Raw genomic sequence first — 6,000 nt, forward strand, 5'->3', positions numbered from 1 at the left:
AGAGAGATGGAGGATTACGGATGTCTCTTAGTTATGACGACATTAATCTTTTTTTTATTCAAAGGGCTGGGAGTTCAGCTTTTGCCTTTTCACATTCCATGATGTCAAAGCTTTTGCGCTCATTGTTTTCATCGTCGGTTGATCAGATTTGACACACGAAAGCCACGCGGCTGGTGTTCTGCTTTTTGGTATGTTATTTTTTTTTGTTTTGTATGATGAATATGTATGTGCCTCTATGCATGTCTTTTGGTATATACTGTGGATATTAAGTGTGTGAATGTCTATGAAAGCTTAGCCTTGCACTTCTTTCTTATCCTGTAAATACGCCGTATTTCTCTAGAACGTCGCTTGCATCCCATATTTTCTCCACAGCACTCAGAACTGAATGCGTCTTTCCTCTGGTGGAACAGAGCGTGCGCGGTGTTCGGCGTCCAGCTGCCGATCAGACTTTAAATGACTATGAATACATCATTTCATATTGCTGCACTGTTCCATTGGCGAGTCCTGATGTTTTCTCCCTTCTTAGTTTGATGACTTTTGTAGTGAAGATATCTCACAGATATGACTCACTGATAATGTTGCTTAGATTTGTACCTCACAGAAATCTCTAAATGTCAGAAATGATCTATATTCATTACAGCACTCTCTGTTCATGGTGTTTAATGTGCCAATGAATCTGTTACTGCTTCAGTGATGGCACTACTGGGAGACGGATTCAGAGACGGACTGTCAGAAGTTGATTTAAATGATGTCTTGACCTGACATGTCACCGGGGACGCCCCCTAAATATGAAACTGTTGACTTTGGCGTTACCGACCTGGTCTCATCATGCACTGCCTGAAATCAACACTGTATATATACTGTAGCTGACACCACTGGCTATGTTTACATGCATGGAGGTATCTGCTGTTAATGTGGTTATTCTGGTTTTGTCTTTGACTCTTTGAAATGTCATAATTCCGAATAACCTGGAGAAATCTGTGCCCGGCATCTCCCTTGTTGCGATCGGCGATACATTGTTTGGCAACCAAATTGAGGCTCTCCTGCACAAGGCTGATTTTACTAATGTTTCATCACAGGCCCGCAAGTCTCTCACCAGCCATGCCTGTAACATGAATTTATTGTCCCGACGATCAAAAGAACCAAAAATATTACTCCTGGGGTTGTAAAAAACAAAAGTATTGTTCTTTAAATTATTTGTTTTTCGCAACATGATACTCTGCCACAGATTATCTAGGTTGCATGCCAATTACTCCTGACTAAGATGATAACTAGAATATGGCCAGCACTCTTTACTGTGTAAGTGAATTTGTGTGTAAATGTAGCCTCTGATGCCAACAAGGTTTCCCTTTATGAAAGCAGGGTGAGAAGGACCAGAATGTCTTCTGCCTCTAAAAAATAAATAAAAATGTGTGACTGTACTAATAGTATGTTGTATTTAAGAAAAATAAAGTGTTACAGTAACGTCAAACTCTCTTTTTTTTAAATTATTCTTCACACTTTAAGGATTAAATGGAATCCGAGAAAGGCAACTAAAAACCTTATTGTGAAGTTGAACTGCTGCTAGAAGTTTAAAAGGCATTCCATTCATACCATTTACCTATTTTATGAATGAATGTGGTTTGCATTCCCCATATTCAAATGACCTCTGCCCTGTGACGCTATTTGATTTGCAAAACTTGAAAGGAAATTCATAAAAATTGTAATTCCAACCACATAGATTCAGATCGTAATAAATTCAATGGTTATTCAGAAATGCAAGAAGTATTCGTGTGGTAGTATTTTTTCAGTTTCTTTGGTTCCATAAAACAGCAACAGATTATTGCCAATATATTTTGAAAGTTTAAATTAATTTAAGGCAATGCCTTTGTAAATCTTACATTGTTTTATTCCCCAACACATAAAAAAAGCTATGCCAAGATACGAGACTTCATTTGTTTATGTCCTATCTGGAGTCTTTTCACGCTGCAGACAATAAAACCGTTCTGAATGCAGATGTTTTTAATCCATACCCTCACCAGTAATATGGTTATATGGTCCCAAAATGTACGACAGGAAATTCATTTTATTTTGAGACACAACTCCTGTCACAGCAATAGCCCCGGACTACAGGTAATGAGTTGCTAAATGTAAATAATACACCTGAAAGACACGTCCACTCTCAAATCTGTATGTTAGTGAGACCGGTGGCCACTAGAGGGCAGCCTTGTTCCGGACAACAGTTGCAGTTTGACAGCGAAGGAAAAACTCCAGCGTAGGATTGACTCATCTCCGGGAAAACAGACTCTCAAGAGGTACAAAAGGTATTCTATGAATGCAAAAGATGGGTGTGGTCTTGGTTTTGCAAGAGGAACGAATCAGAGGGCTGTCGATCACCAGAGTCTTGACTGAAGGAGGAGCAGTCAGGCACTGAGGTTTCTGTTAAAGCCTTCAACAAACTGTTAAAAACCCGTGAATCTGTTCGTCGATGTCTAATAAGTTCAACAGTAGCCTATTCAGTACTGAGCATTATTCAGTTATTAAATAACAATGGATAAACAAATGCTAATATTTAAATGTAAGCATCTTTGTCTAGAAAAGAGCTATATAAATTTCAAGTATTATTATTATTATTATTATTATTATTATTATTAATAAATTAGATGACACATTGAAAGCCAGTACACTGTTGGCCTGTTTACTGCTGCATGTTGGCAACAACTTGTGGCAAATATGCAAAACAGATGGCTTCTCTCCTCGGTACAGTATACACGAGTAAAATATAGATAAGCACCCACTTATTTTCTTTTTGCACAAAAAGCTCTGAATTGTATTTAGGATATCCCTCATATGATTGATTTCATCCCACAAAAAAAAACGTGTTTACAAAAATGTATGCTTCCTTTAGGGGGCACAAATGATCCGCATATCTTCCCAAATATATATTATTGATATATCACATCTCTTTAAAATTAATTTGCAGGTCAATCAAGACAGTTCCTTATATGTGCATGTTATCAATATTGACGCCCTGCTCTACCATATTCATGTCATTTATTTTGTTGTATTAAACCGTAAGTGAAAATTAACACAAATATGGTTGTAAAATATTTTCCTAACAGACTAATAACAGACCATGGAATAATATTACGATGATTATGTGAGTTGGAGCGCTATCTCGCTCAGGCTGCAGCCTCGTGGGTGGCGCATATAGTTTATGTGCACGCTCTGTATAATATGTTGAAGGGGTGACTTGGGTGTTAATGCTTATTGTTTACGCGTTTCTATTGTTTTTGTTCCTACATTAGTGAAACTATATGGACGTTTGTGTGGGTTTACATAGCATTGCGCCTTTTGTCGATATCCACCAGTAGCTTTGTTTATGATGATTAAGTTGTCACTGTGCATTCATTGAAGGTAACTTTCTCATAATGCTTCGCCTTCTGCTTCTCTCCTAAACACAAACACGTAACATTTGAGTGGAAATTAATGTGCGGCACTATTTTAAATATCTCTAATATACATTTTTTTTCAGTGATGGAGAAGAATCCTTGAAATTGAAGCCAGAAATGGGCTCCTAATGCACCTTTGCTGGATGTGATTAATTCACAGTATTCCACACTCAAGATGGTCTTAAATCAAATGGCAGAGATAGTGCTAATTGCCTTACAGCCTGCTTCCTGTCCTCTAACTATCAATTGCTTCTACAGACTCTCATCAATTCTCCTCCGCCGGTTTCTTGGGCAGCTTCCCGTTGAGCATCACTCCTCTCCCTCTCACGAGTTGCTCTGCAAAGCTATCGCTCCACTCTCCACTCCTTTCTTAAACGCTTGGTTTGCTTTCTATGATTTGTATCAAGGTTGCAGAGGTAATAATGCGGGGCCTTGGTCTCCTATCGTGTTTTGTAATTAAAGGTTTGACTTGCTAGAAGGAACGGCTTTGTTCAGAGTTATTAAAACGCCTCCTCTTTTTGCCAGGTGAGAGACAGCCAACTTCATTTTGCATCTGTCTTTATTTTTTTGAGGAACCTCGTCTGTAATGCCAGATATTTTTATTCCCACATCCTTTGTTATTGTCACATTTTCATATGGTCTCTCGCTTTTGTTATTACATAGAGAAAAGCTTTGGGAAACTCACTGTGTTATGAGGGATGTAATCATATGAGGAACTGAACAAACCTTTTGTCAGACTGTAAATTAGAAATGAATCAAAATAGAACATGTAATACCTGTCCTGCAGTGCCTGTAATGTACTCATAACTAATAATGGTTCAGGCAGTGCATGTGAAAGTAGATAACAGAAATGTTTCTCTCACTAAAACCTAATTATCTTCTTGATACAGTTGATGCAATACACATTAGAGAATAATTAAAGGTATATATGTGAAGTAGGAAAAGTGTAGGGAAATGATTTTGAAAAGTTAATTTGGCTTTTTAGCACTAAAATGTGATACTCTCTAATAAAAGCCAGATATCCATTAGCGCTGTATTTACATATACACTTCATTCACCTCACATCACACAGGGTTTTGACATTTCTTTGGTATTGTTTTTGTGTATACTTTTGGGAACGTTTTGTGAAATTTGCTTTCTTCCCAAGAGTTTGATGAGAGGATTGACACCATTCTCATGGCTGTGTGTTTACTATGAAGCTGAAGCCAAGAGATGGTTATCTTAGCTCAGCTTAGCATCACGACTGGAGGTAAACAGTTTGCCTGATTCTTTTTAAGTTAACAAAATCCCCCGACCAGCATCCCAAAAACTCACAAATAAACACATTATATACTGTTTGTAATTCACTCCAAAACTCAGGTATAAAAATAACACGCTGCAGGTTTTATGGAAGATAGGAAGTCGCTGCTCGTAGCCAAGAATTATTGCGACTCATAACCTGCAACTTGTAATTTTTACATGATGTGAATTTACGAGGATTAAACTAACAAGATATACCATAATGTGCATAATTAAGACAGATACAAGCAACCCCCCCTTCCGCTTCCAGTTTTTGTGCAAAGCTAAGTCAACCGCCTCCGAGCTACAGCTTTACATTTAACAGGCTGTGAGACTGGTATCAATCTTCTCAGCAGGAAATTGAACAAGTCAAACTATTTATTTTAATCTACGGAAGAACACAAACATGTCACAACCCGCATGGCTCCAGCTTCACAACTTTTCTTTTCATTTCGCACTTCTTAGAAAAGAAACCTGGCCTTCTGTAGCTTTTGCATGTCTCTACTTGGGTTAAAATTAGAAACCCTTTCCTCCGTTATAATCTGTACTTGTCACTCCACTCTCCTTTGTGTTGCTCTCTACATTGTTGTTGATCGCCATTGTTTTCCCGAGTCACATTTAGCAAAATGGCTACTGTACTTGTACAGCGTTCGGTTTACTCGTCGGTGTTTCTCATCAGTCATCTTACGGTGCGTTGCTAAGCAGAGGAAGACGCTGCTGTGGACGGATAGAAGCTAAAAGAAAACCAAACCATGAAATATAAATAGGATAGATGAAGCAGACTGTCGAGGCATATACATTCAGAGGCTGCAGCCAATCAATGGTTGTTTTAGAAAGAATATGATCCTTCTCAGGTTGCACATTGAGCGTCACTGGATTTGTAAAAAGCGTTAATGAGGCAATCGCTCATTGATGGTCTAATTTTAATGCTCCTTATAAAGTATCACGAGGGAATCAGCATCTGTCTTCATCATCGCACTAACATTGCATTGTCCTTGTTGGCATTGATTTATATTGTAGCACTCGTACCACGTCGCCGTTAGAATGGACTACAAACGTAATAGATTCAGTCTGTTCCAAAAGAGACACTTCTTACCTCCTCTTCATCTTCGCTGTAGCCTTGACGCTACTTGCTTCACCAATCAGCACGCCCGTTGATCGGGCCTATTCATCACAAGCTGGTTGTGGAGATACTGGAGGCTGGCGGAGGTGAGGAGGAAGCACGTAGGCCCTATCTGAAGGTCTCTCTCTTACCTAAGCCTGTAGCCCTTCAAGGATAATGAATTCCCTC

Source organism: Cyclopterus lumpus, chromosome 16 (assembly GCF_009769545.1).
Source record: "Cyclopterus lumpus isolate fCycLum1 chromosome 16, fCycLum1.pri, whole genome shotgun sequence".
Classification (NCBI taxonomy): Eukaryota; Metazoa; Chordata; class Actinopteri; order Perciformes; family Cyclopteridae; genus Cyclopterus; species Cyclopterus lumpus.